Raw genomic sequence first — 13,688 nt, forward strand, 5'->3', positions numbered from 1 at the left:
GTTTTCCTCTAGAAGTTTGGAACCTCCTAGTCATTGACATGTAAGTGTATTTTATCAGCTGTTTATTAGTTTATAGTTATCTTGGAGTACAAAAATAGTTTTTTGCAACACCCGGGCCTTTCCAACAACTCACGGAAGACACGAAATGACGTGCAAGGCTTGTTCTCCTGTGTGAGGAGGTATAAAAAGTGAAATGGTAGGTTTGCAAAGGTTTTGAGTTTTGAATTTTGTCAATGATGAGATTGTTGTGCCGCCCGTTCTTCTTTTATAAACGTGTATATTATATATATATATTTGCAATAGAAAACCAGAGACATATCGTCTCGTATCCTATTTTCGACCGTCTTGTATTTTCAACCTATTTTTCTCAATCTGTTTCCCGTGCAGACACCGTGCGGTAGAACATTATTTTCGGTTGCTACACTTGGGAAAATACCTTTCAAGCACAACTGTAGTGAAAATACCCAAAATAATTAATTCAACGGAATTTCTCCGATGGTTTTAGTCCGATGTCATAAATTCTAGTCTTTTTACTAATGCACATTTTATCTGTTGATTAATCAAAGCCGTTATCGGTTAATTACAAAGATTTTTTTGATGACATTTTCCTGAAAGAAAATTAAGATCTCTGTCAAAGAGACGCATGAATATTGAAATGAATGGGTGGATCAAACGAATTTTTTTTTCTCCCTTAGAAATGGGCACTTTCTTACAGATTTTTACTGAAAAATGCAACATAATTTCATTGATTTCTTTTGGAAATGCACAGCTCCTGACAAATGGGTTCAACCAACGAATAAATGTATTTGCATCTGAAATATCGAACTTGTTCAATGTTTTTTTGAAAGACAGACAATTGTATTTTTATTGTTTGGAATATCCAACAGATATTTAAAGTCAATACTGTTTTACTTTTTATTACTATATTTAGGTCGAAAACACAAGACGCTAATATTTTTGTAGGTAAAAATGCACCCTACCCATATTATGGCATATAAATAAAATAAACACAAAACTGCAATTTGGGTTGTATAATTTTATTCATCTACACATATGCTAACATTTTAAACCCACAGTTTTTCAGCTTCTATAAAGTTTGCAATAAATTAATAAATTGCATCTTAATAGGTCGAAAATACAATACGCCAGGATATTATATCTCTGAGAAAACTGTACGTGTTGAGAAAATGGTTTGATGGCGCCAGTTTCATCATTGAAAAGGTTTCACATTTATCTTCCATATTCTTCATTTATCTTACAGCCACGTAGCATCGTTTTTGAAAGTGGGGGGGGGGGGGGGCAGCCAGAGAAATTTTTTTTTAGTTACTTGAAAAAGTTGACAAGCAAAAAAAAAAAAAAAGAAAAGAAAAAAGGAAAAGTTTCCCAAAGTCGAAAATCCTATTTCGTGGGTGGGTGGGAGTTAAGAAGCCAATTTCTTTCAGTACCAATTTTTTAAAACCTACAATATTATATTTTCCGGCAACCAGCCTTTCAATGAAAATTTCCTACAGTATAAGTTAGTAATGTTGGGAAAAAAATGGGGGGCACCCCCCCCCCCCATTGTTGCTACGTACCTGTCTTAGGCAAATGATAAATTAAAATGTTCATTTTGCTAGATTGCATTAATCAAAACTGTTAAATTTGAACCAGTAACATATAATAGAAGCAATATGTACCAGAGCAGCTGGTGAGGAAAAACTGAAGGAACTGGGATCCACACCCCAACCTGAACCACACCAACACTAAACAGAAAGGATTGTGTCCATCTGTGTAAAGTCTCAGCAAGATAGAAATATTGAGTACTGAAGTCTAAGATGATTTGTCAGCACCAAAAACACCTTGTCCATCGAACATGCTGAGAAACCATCCATGTTCATTCTTTGTAAGTTACCTACTTGGAATGAAACTGAGGGAAACACAGGTTTTTTAAAAATATTTTTTTATTTCGCAGTATTTTATTTTAACAGAATGTCATTTGAAGGAAAAAAAAAAGATTAATGAATGTGTACGTGTATCTGCATATTTGTACCATTGAATGTTTAATTACACTATCGTAGATGTTTGCTTTAGGTCTATGATAATTGTTATGCCATTGGCTGCTTCATCTGCATGTACTGTATTAGTCAGATACTTTAAAGTAAGTCTCTTATTTTCAAACTGAATAACTCTATGGATAATGTACAATTTCTGTGATGTATATTTTTCTAGTTCACTTAATATAGTCAGATGGCAAGAGAACTGTAATGCTTGGGCTGTGGATATCAGCCTGGATAGCTCAGTTGGTAGAGCACCTGACTGGAGATGCAGGGGTCCTGGGTCCGATTCCCTGTTCAGCCATGCATACATTTTCTCCCTTCCTGTTACAGAACATTATGACATCCTATGTGGGTTGGAGTCATCAGCATTCATGCTTAACAGGTAAATCCTTCATAATTTAAAAGAATCTATCTCTCTTTAGTTTTCTGGCAAAGCATTGTCTATTCAGGGTTTCAGTGTTTTCCGTAAGATTCAGCTACCAGCCAAATTGACCACCTAAACTGATAAAAATGCTGTTTTGAAATTTACATGTAACAAATCAAAAAATTAAATAGTAAGGTGCACAAACTCCGTTCTCTTGTGTACTAATCTTTTCATACCTGTAAAAGATATATAATTTTATATATTTTTAAGAGAGCTCCCTTGGTGCAAAACCATGCATAATGATTTCATGTTGTCTTTTACCAACTCTTGTTATACATGAATTGGAACATCACTATCAGCAGTGAATGTTTGGAGTTTATGTATATAATGTTCTACATGTAGTGATGGGAACCGGTAAGAATTTCATAATCAATGATTGGGTAACTGTAACTAACTAACTTTTGACTATAATCAGACATTTAAAAAGTACCGTAAATCAATTTAAACAAGTAAATGGTAAGAATGGGTAAATGACTACTTTTTGTGGTGATCCAGCTGGTCCTCCGTTCATCTTGTAGAACCCAAAGTATGCCCATGCCAAGAAACATGCTTTGTGATCCGGGTACAAATACAAGTGTTTGTTTATCCGCACCATTACGTTACACAAATAAGTTGGAAAATTCAGGTTAAAAACTGTTACGCTTGTAAAATGAAATAACAAACCGATTAATCAGAATCTTAAAAATGCAATCGAGCGCTTGGATTATGTAAGCAATTGACTGATTTTGGATTATAATCGATGATTGGAACACTACTATCTACATGTGACTTGTATCTCAATGGGTAGTATCTTTCAATGGTTTTCATTTTACCAGAAAAAGAAATAATACATTGTAACAGTATTTTTAGATAGATATTTTGTGGGGTCTTTGTAACTTTGTTTGAGATACTCATATAAAAACAGAATAAAAAATCACTGAATTTAAAGTGATTCTTGGGGCAGTTTCTTAGCATACATCAAATTAAGAATTTTGAAATAGTAACTGTAAGGTGAGAATTAATGTCTATCACCTTCTATCAAGGTAATAAATTAAGAGGGTATTTTCACACCTGTGCTGGTCATTTAAGGAACACTCACCTGGTTGTAGAAATGCCCCCAGCAATGAGGTTGATGCTAAATGGGATATTAAAGTTCTACAGTTATAGAAGAAATGGTCACAATATGGTGTGATAATTTTATGATATTGGTTTAGTAATGCAAGTCATATTGAGAATGTCACGATGGGTATGTTATCAGTGGACTCCCTTTTAACTTCTGAAATGCTTCTGTTTACAGAGTCTTGTATGTTCATTGTTATCGATCATATGATACTTGCAATTTGAAATCTTTATTCAAAATTTATCTTTGTGTGAAGTAATCAAAACACAGGTGTACATGTAGTATTATGTTAATATATTTATTTGTTCATATAGACATACTGCTTCAAGAGGGCTGAAGAAAAAAGAATATAAAAAGCAAGAAACAAATCCTGTCTCCCCTCCTTGAAAAATTGTCCCTTTTAATTAAAGAATTCAAATCTTAACAAATCTAAACCTTTGACATCTCTTTTGGTAGATATCTATTAGATGTGAGATTACGAGATATTATCTTCCGTATTTGTAAAAATGTGCAACCTTTCCATTTACAGTGTTAGTGGACCATCTAGATAACCCCAGAAATGTGAACACCCTTTTAATTACCCGTAGAGATTAAGCAAGTGATAGCATACACAGAGATTTTTGAATCTTTGGTGTTATTTGTATGGTGTTTTAGACAGGTACTTGCCTGTGAGGGGATATTTGAACTATCAAGGTTTTACCGTAAATCCAGTCCTGCTGTTCAGCAACAATTTAAACCTGTCTGCAGATACACAATATCTTCAGTTTAAAAAAAATTCTTTTTGATAGGAGAAATCTTAGTCATGAGATTTCACAACTTGTCCGTCCCTGATGTGTTTTTTAAAGTTTTAATGGGGTGAATGTTTGCTGAAAACCTTCATAAATGACATTAGAGTTGAAGTATGATTGCTAATTTGTCCAGCCCACCACTTGTATTTTACTGTTTGAGCTGAAAAAAAGATGTTCTTCCATTTCTTATTTTGCAATGTAAATATTGACTTCCCATTTAAAACTAAAAGAATTCCAATGTATCCTGATAAAATGTTGATGCTTTGAGGATGAGTGTAAATATACAATACATATTTAACTTTTTGCTCTATTTACTTAACAGATTTAATATGCATACATGTATTTTCATCATCTTTCCATTTGTATATATAGATCATGGGCTATTGATGTTGGTCTATCCATTCCCCCTTCCATCTGTCTGTTTGTCTGTCTGTGACACAGGTTGGTTTTCAGATGATATCTCTGTGTGTTTCAACCTTGTATGACTTGAAAAGTTTTAGGTATGAAGGTCAAGGGAAAATGTGTAGAAGTGATATATATTGTCTTTAACTAATAAATTATCCTTATTGATAATTAGTGGAAAGAGTCAAAGGCCAAAGTCACAAACTGCCTGGTACATCATTATTATTTCAAATTGTTTTTGGATAATAAATTGAAAAAAACTTCTCTCCTAGCTAGGATATATAAAGTAGTTAGTAAGATATGCTAATTAATATAGACAATTAAGTTATTCTATATTTTCTGCTATAAAACAAATGCTGTCACATATGAATGTATTCATTTGATTTTAAAAGTGTACCCAATTATAAGATGTCATTTTAATCATTTTTACATAAACATATTATTTTTCCTGAAATAAATTCCAAATGTTTAAATAAAATGAACTATAGATGTAATGTATGTCCTTTAATTCATAAGTCAATCCTGATTTTTATCGCAAGATGTCCTGCCAGTTTGCATGTGTTTAAACAGTAGGAATAATAGCTAGTTTTGTGTGAAGATAATTTAAATATTATATGTTATGCAAGTGGTTTCAGTTGGGTTTCTTTAGATTTGCTATCAGTGGCAGAGGTAGAGAGTTTCCCAGGGTTTACTTTCCGTCTCTAATCACCAATAAGTAATTACAATGGTGGATAAAACTACTGGTACAAATTACAAAAGACCTCAAAAGTAGTCTGTATTCAGTATTTATTTAAAAAAAAGATATATAATCCAGGAGGTATAATCAGTATAAGCATTCTTATCAACATCTTTTGCAATACAGGTACGTTATTTACAAAATTATAGAGATATTAAAAGGAGTTCCTGAAATTTTCATTCACATAGAAAGTAAAAAAGGTTTTCTAAAATTTCTGGGTACTCATAAACTTCCAGTACAAAAATTATACAAAGTCAAGTATACATTATATGTATTTGAATATTTTTTTTTAATCATTTTAATATAATCCATGCAATTAAAAAGTTTGATTTTTTTCCCTTTTGAACTCTCAGCAAAATATACCTACTATGTAGAATACCTTTAAAAAATCATTGTAGATAAAACTCAAGAAAAAAAAACATACACAAACATCTACACACACAGAACTTAATATAAGTAAAGTAATAAACATTCTTAATCCTACTGAGATATTCATAAATTGTCAAACTTGCAACAAGTTTTCCAAGAATGAAGCTGTACATAGACAATTCTGACTTCTGTGATATATTGGGTTGTAGTGTACACAGTGTACTACTTGTAGTCATTACAGTGTCTGCCCTGTTAATGACTGGCCATTAGATAGTGATTTCCCCTGATAAGATGGAGGGGGTGTATATGAGGAGTCTGGCCAGATGGGCTGTCAGATCCAGTAGAACCACCATTAGCAGGGCAGCTGATAAGACATCCTACAATCTATCAGCCATTATCACCCTGATTAACTGCCTGATTAACAAGTTAATTATTACCTGTTTGGTAATTTGTCAATGTGTTATCTTCCCCTGTTAAACCCCGGGGACAGGATTTTATATTCTTGTTGGAGGCGGATGTAAAAGGCTATGCCTTTATGTTTGTGTTGTTATATTGTGAGCCAATATTAGTTGTTTGGTAATGTTTACATGCTATTTTCTTGTTAGACACATACTATAAAGATAAGTACCAACCTTCTTTTAATTGCAGGCAAACAAAATGAGCAGATGCTTCAAAGATGGTTGACATACAGTAATAGCTGAATTATTCTATGTGAACTTTACACATGGGCTCCAAAAATACATATGGTTGCTTTAATTTAATATGAAGCATCACACCTACGCTGTCTAGACTGAATTTGAATATTTACTATTTTTGAATTTTTATATTCAAGAGAAGTAACTCTAATCTCACAGGGGACTTTCCATCATCCCCTTGTTTGAACCACAATGGTTGTAATGTGTGAATTTTTATGTGTGTGTTTTGCATATTTGTATGATAAATATGGATCTTTGGTCTGTATGTATAACCACAATGACAAGCTGGGTATATTAACACAGAGGGTTGTCAATATTAGTTCATTGAATATTTTTGATGTGTGAAAACCAGTCATATAGAATAATAGGTCACTGTCATCCGAAATGCAAATGCGAGTCTTTTATGATAGGAAGATTATCTTGTGGCTGTTTTATTGATGTTAGCATTGCTCAATGTTATTGATAAATTTTATTGAGGAGTGCTCTACCATGAAGTTGTTCTTCTAAAATTTCTCCTAAAATGTTAACCTCAATTTGAAAAATTATTTAAATTTGAATGAATGAATGTTAAGCATTAACTAATATGGACAGGATGAAAGGTTGGCCCAACTTCTGAATTGAAAGAATTATATTTTTTTGCACATGAAAAGTGCTAGGAAGCTTTGTAATGATATTTGATCAGACAAGTTAATTTAAAATGTAAGAATTTAGCCTTTGTACTTCAAGAATTCATTTACAGTAATTTTAGAGACCATCTATAAAAGTTTTAGAAACGTAATCCAAGTCCTTACAGAAAGGAGTTCATGAAATCCTCGTATTTCATATATACTGAGGGAATACTAGTACTTCATCTGAAGCTCACTGAATGGCCCTGTTCATGTGACTGTATGTAAAAATCAGACAGATATATAAACTTAAAACTTTGTCAAAGAATTCAACAAGTTGTGTATCACAACTGTTGAGTTTATTGAGGAAAGCTTCTAGGAGAATTTAAGGTTTAATTGGTTGACATGAATGAAATGTTATGCTAGAAGGAATGAATGGACGGAAAAAGGTGATCAAGTATTGAGTTATTGAGCACTGTGACTATACACTCCCCCATTTGTGGCAGGTCGTACCAGTATAAGGTCTTTATGAATTCCTGATGCACAACATCGACCAAGACTGTTAGCTACCTGTACGAAATGTTCCGCCTGGAATATAGGGGGAATTGAGGCGTACTTGGAGAGGCGTCAATTTGTCTCTCTACATATATGGTGATACACAGGTTCCGGGCGTAACTTAGGCGGAAACCAAGCGTAAATGGGCAGGAATTTGAGGCGAAAAATGCAAATGAGCTACGCCCGGAAAAATAAATGACGCTCGTAAAAAAAATTACGCCTGGAAACTAAAGTGACGCCTGGAATAGAATTACGCCTGGAATGTCCTTGTTATTATATAATACTATGTGACCTAAAAACCTATATATTTACCCTGTTAACAAAGAAAAACATTCAGATTATGATTTACAATGTTAAAGCTAAAAATTTAGCTTTTTGAACTGTAAGAAAACATAATGACAGGTCATTAACATATAGCATTAACAAGTATAGAAAAATAACATGAATTTTGTGCATTAGGGACACTAAAACACCATCGACCACCATGATTGAGTGTGTATTTAGAATTCAACTTTTTTACAATACCTGTACATTTTATCACTTCAATAATTATATTGAAATTAACATTTTAGTTACTGACTGAATTTACTCAGCAGTTTACAGTTACATTCTCACTGCAGCCTCTATCAGACTGATATATTTCTCAGAATGTGTGCAAGGACAAACTCAAATATCTAAAGTAATTTTAGGGTCAAACAGATATAACTATCATTGTACATAATCATAATCAAATTTACTCAAATAGGTACTAGATATTCATGATCACACCTACCAGCAGACACTGTGTTATCCTCAAGAAGTGTAAAAGCCTTAACATTGAGATATCTGCATTTCCTGTTTCACTCATACTAAACTCCCTCCTTCATGATCAAATTCAAACTTAACCTCCTATCTGAAATGACCCTTAATTGATAATTAAATTGACCAATCAGAGGCTTTTACTTCTCCTGAAAGTTCCAGGCGTAATTTTTGTTTGTATTTTCCTGCCATTTTACGCCTGGAAAATCTGAACTTGCCATTTGACGCCCGGAATTTTGAAATGACGCCTGTAATACGTCTCTTCTACTGAGGCGTAACTCTTTGAAAATTCCGTCTCCGCCTCAAGTACGCCCGGAATTTGCCAATTCCTGCTCAATTCCACCCAAATTCCAGGCGGAATCCGCCTTGAAAATTCATACAGGTATATGCCATTCTCAAGACATGAATTCAACATGAAATAAAAAAGGAATGTAATGCACACATGGACTTAATTGTAAATGCTATGAATTTAATTTTGACACTTATATCTTTTGAGTGAATAATAAACAGCTTGAAATTTTATGTTAGCTAAACTAGGTCAAACATATATGACTTAGAGAGTATGTAGTTTAAGATTTAGGTATTTTCACGATCACATTACAGTCATTAAATGCTGTTAGATGTATAATAAATCAGTGTAAATGTGATTAATACATAAAAGAAATTCCTGCATGCATTCCCTTCAACATCAGAAGTAGAAGCTTGGTGTAATATAGAACTTCACGTTTAAAATTATTACAAGATTACTAGGGTTAGATGCTGTGCTAACTTTGCTACTACCTGTTTGGTGAAATTTTTAACCAGCTAGCCCTGCCTAATCTCTTTAGAGAAGTGGACAAACTCTAGCCTAAATCCATGAAAGTTATAGGCAAAAACTTTCCACAAAATACAGTCCACTCCCCTGATTTTTTCAAGGACAGTTCACATAAACTTAAATAAATGGCAGACTCAGAAATTTTCAAGCAAAAAAGAAAGGTGGGGGGGACTACACTTTTAATTCCTAAAATAACCGGTAATATGGTATAGGAGATTATTTCTTTGTACATTTTATTATTGATATTAACATAGGCCTCATTATTAGTGTTCTTCCTACGTAAATGTCTCCTTCATTTTATTGCTTTAATTTTTGTGATTAAAAGATGTTAATATGGTGTATTACATAACTAAAATGAACCAGATTTAATCAAGTTCTTGTAATTTCTAACTCCAGTTTGCGAAAGATGTTTGATAAAAGGTAGAGATTACGTTCTTATTAGTGGTTTATTGACATTTAGTGATGATTTACGGCAATGGGAAACTTTTTTTAAAAGACCAGAGTTTTATCAGCAGGTGGAATATGTTTAATGTAATTTGTACAAATGAGATATCCAGTGTAAATGATATTGTGTGGAACTTAAGCATTTATTATGAGACAGGTATATTTGGGATTTGTTTCCATTTGTACCAAATAACCACCACTATTTGTAAAGTGAGACCCTGCTGATTTTTTAAAATGTTTATTTGATAGATATATTTTTTACGTATGTAAGGTTGGGGGTATTAGGTGCATTGCCAAAAATCACCCAAGATACTGAAACAGGTATAAACTAGATGTAAAAAATATATACTCTATTTAATGGATCAAGGTGATTTTCTTTCATAATCGACATTAACCGAAATGTTTGTTCCTCCAACTTAAATATCAAATACAAAAATCAAAGTACGGTCCAACCTCATTATCTCAAATTTGATGGGATGAAGAAAATACTAAGACATCTTAGGATTAACGACATCCATGCAGATTAAAATACAATTGAGGAATAAGTGGTTGGGACTTCTAAATCACTTCAACATATCAATGGTATTTGAGATATCAGTATTAGAAATATTGAAGTTAAACTCAAAAATTATTTGCATAGTACAATGTGTAATCATGGCAGAGGGATAATGATTGGACTTTTATTTCTGTATTAGCAAAGAAAACTTTCCAAAGTGTTCTGAAGAATTTGACCCACATTCTGGGTTAGTAAATTAATTCATACTTTCTCCTTTTAATGAGTCTGATGATTATAAGTACTGTATATCCAAATTATTTGTATTATATTGGTACTGTGACACTAATTGTGTTTTGTGTCGTTATTTTGTAGGGGGAATGGCAGGAAACACTATGGCACTGTTAAAGGGCCCTCTATCCTGCGCCTGTTATCAGAGAGAGAGAGAGGTAGGCCGGCTTATTGCCACACTCCACTGACTATACCTCTACCTGTGCGTGCATATTTTAAACAGTCTGAAGAAAAAAGGCCTGCCTACTAGAAAATTTTTTTCTTGAATGGAATAAGGAAAAGTAACAGGCTTCTCAAATCCAAAAGTAATTGATTAGTGGTGTTGGGATTTTTTTTGAAAAATTCTAGAAATTGAGAATTTTTATAGTGTGAACAAATATTATTTTTAAAAGTTGCATAATTTGGAGATTTCAAAAGTATTTCAACTTTGAAGGAATTAATCATATGTGATGTGAAGATTGCAGCAGTTTTATGGAAAAGATTTTTTTCAGTATATAAAATTTACACAGTGATATTTTGAAGAATTTACTTTATTGTCCAGTGTATTTGACAATTTTTGGACCCCAAATCTTAGTGCTAGTGATCAATGTTTACTTATGTTTCTGCAGTTGTAATTCAGACTTGGAATGTTTACTGATTAAAAATACGAGCAGATTTGTTAACAACTTGACAGGTAAGCCGACTCAGGTGTTATATATGTAACACTTTTCTCCCCCAAATTCTGCCTATGTCATGCTAGAGCTTTTGAAAAATAGAATCTTCAGTGGGACAGAGGTCATATATATTGCCTGTAGACAGACTCTGTGAGGGATCAAAGATCTTGTATTTCTTCAGTCCATTGTTTTAAATAATTTCTTTTGATTTGAAGTGACATGGAAGAAACAAACAGGACAGTAGATTTGTGCTTAGGAAATTTTGATGAATTCAAAGTCATGATTTGGTTTACAGTTCAAACAAACATTGAATGTTCTCTGTTTATCTTAAGGACATATAATTTGTAGACTTGTTTGCATATATGTAACCTTATTGAACCTCCTGTAATGATATTGTGTTAAAGAAAAAAAAACAAAACAGCTAGGAGAAATTAATTATGCATGATTAAGTTGCATTTTTGTCAATTTTGCTCCATATTTATTATTTTTTTTTTGGAGGGGGGGGGGGGTATAAAAAATTAATAGATATTTAGTAAAGTCATCCTTTAGTATACTGTAGGGTATCAAACTGACTGTATTTAGGAGAGATGGTCTGTGCAGTTTTACAACTGGCATCAGATAATCCCCCAAATAAACTCTTGAAAGAAAAGGACCTGGAGCATTAGCTTTTATTATTGGAATCAGGTCGGAATATGAATAAAACTTTCACCACTCTCCATTTAATGAGCAAATGTGGGCAACAAATTCAGCCATGCCTAATTGGGCACAAATCACTTGTAAAATGTAGAAATTTCAAAAGTAATGGGGAGAAAAAGAAATCGCATGAATTCTGAATTCATTTTTCAGGTACTGAAGTTCTAAAAGCCTGAACAAGTCGTATTGAGTGTCTGAGGAAAAAAAAAGACAAACAATCAAACAAACAAAATAAGCATATATATACAGTATATATGCTTAATTGACTAATGTTTATGGTAAATTACAAACAACTATAAAATTTATGTCAAAGTTTCTTTGGCACATATCTGTATGTCTAGAAATTTATAACGTTAAATCTCTAGAAATAAGTTGACATTGGAGACTAAATCCACAATCCATGTTAAATTGGATTAATTACTGGAGCTAGTTTAAAAACTGTGGTGGTTAATTCGGTACAAACTTGTGGTGTTACGCAAGTAGTATTTGTTCAAGTCACTGAACTACTGCCAAATCAAATGCGCTACTGCCACTAACTGTGAACTACTACAAACAGAAAGCCCATTTCTTCTCTGTTTTTTGTACAAGAGGAATTACTGAGATGTATATCCAAGGGTTGTCTCTTGATTCATTTTAATCTTTTGAATTAGAAAAATTAATCAAATGTGGTTTAGTGGGATCCATGTTGATGCACATTGCTTTCATGTTTCTATAGGCATTATTTGCTGTAAGACTTGGTTAATGATCATAAGGCTGAGAGGAAAAAAATGAGATGATTGCAATCCCTATACACGGTGACTGCATTTCCTGTCTGATAATCTTAGAGAATGAGGGGGGTTCGTTGAAAATTTATTTATTTTTTGAGAACTTAAAGATGCAGTAAAAAACATGAGCGTCTGTAAAACATCAGACTTGTAAAATTGGGTTAGCAATATCTTAACATTGATAATCAATTCTGGATTTTCTTTTATTTATAGTTGATTTGTGCCCCCCTCTTCCTGTGTGAATACTTTTTTCAATCTATTTTAATCTGTCCTGCTTTGAAAATTCATAAGAAGTTATCATCAGTTTTTATCCCATGGATTTGATTTGGTAATTATCAGCTGAGAAGGTATCAGTTGTTAAACTATGAACAAGTTACAGTTCATTGGTTTTACAGATTCTGCACATCCTCTAAAATATGTTTTTTTTCTTATCCTGTAAATCAAAGATTTGATAGTCATGGAAACACTTCGTTATCATAGTGAGCTGCTGAGTTGTGTACAGGTTGTAGTGGGGATGGGTATTTTGACAAGCTTCTTCAAATATCAGGATAGTGGATTATAGAAAAACACAAGATAGAATGTTTTGGTCAACAGGCTTTATGTTATGACTCTTAAAAGAGGTAATTAGGTTGAAACTTTGTAAATACAGGGATGAATTTTTGGGTTGTTTGATTTGAATCGGTGTTTCAGCAGTTGTCAGGAACAATGTTTGGCACCAGAGGCTGAAGCCCGAGTGTTAACTATCTTATCTGTTACCTGCAAATCATTTAAACAGAAACCTGTTGATAGACATATTTTTTTTATCTACTAATTTTTTTTTCAACTCACATGATTGCTCAAAACATCTCAGAGGAAAGACTCTGTAGCATTAAAAAGATATACATGTAGAATATAAAAAAAAAAGAATTAAAGGTTATCAATGACTATTTTTGTATTGTTTCAAAATATCTCCAATAGATTGATTGAATCTGAAATTGAGAAAAATTGAAGGAATTCTTTATTTTTGAAAATTGATTACTGGTATATGCC

General features: G+C 32.8%; 1 protein-coding gene across 1 annotated transcript in view; it reads left to right on the plus strand.

Annotated features, from left to right (window-relative positions):
* The first annotated feature begins 2,357 nt into the window (after positions 1-2,357).
* Positions 2,358-13,688, plus strand: part of LOC134257204 (semaphorin-5A-like) — an 86,743-nt gene continuing 75,412 nt past the window's right edge. Inside the window, exons 1-3 of the mRNA XM_062739844.1 lie at positions 2,358-2,418; positions 4,720-4,788; positions 10,634-11,222. The gene's annotated coding sequence lies outside the window, so the exon portion shown is untranslated. The remainder of the gene's footprint in view (positions 2,419-4,719; positions 4,789-10,633; positions 11,223-13,688) is intronic.

This window comes from Saccostrea cucullata, unplaced genomic scaffold, assembly GCF_032062105.1.
Source record: "Saccostrea cucullata isolate Sc308-1 unplaced genomic scaffold, CSIRO_AGI_Scuc_v1 ctg1046, whole genome shotgun sequence".
Taxonomy (NCBI): Eukaryota; Metazoa; Mollusca; class Bivalvia; order Ostreida; family Ostreidae; genus Saccostrea; species Saccostrea cuccullata.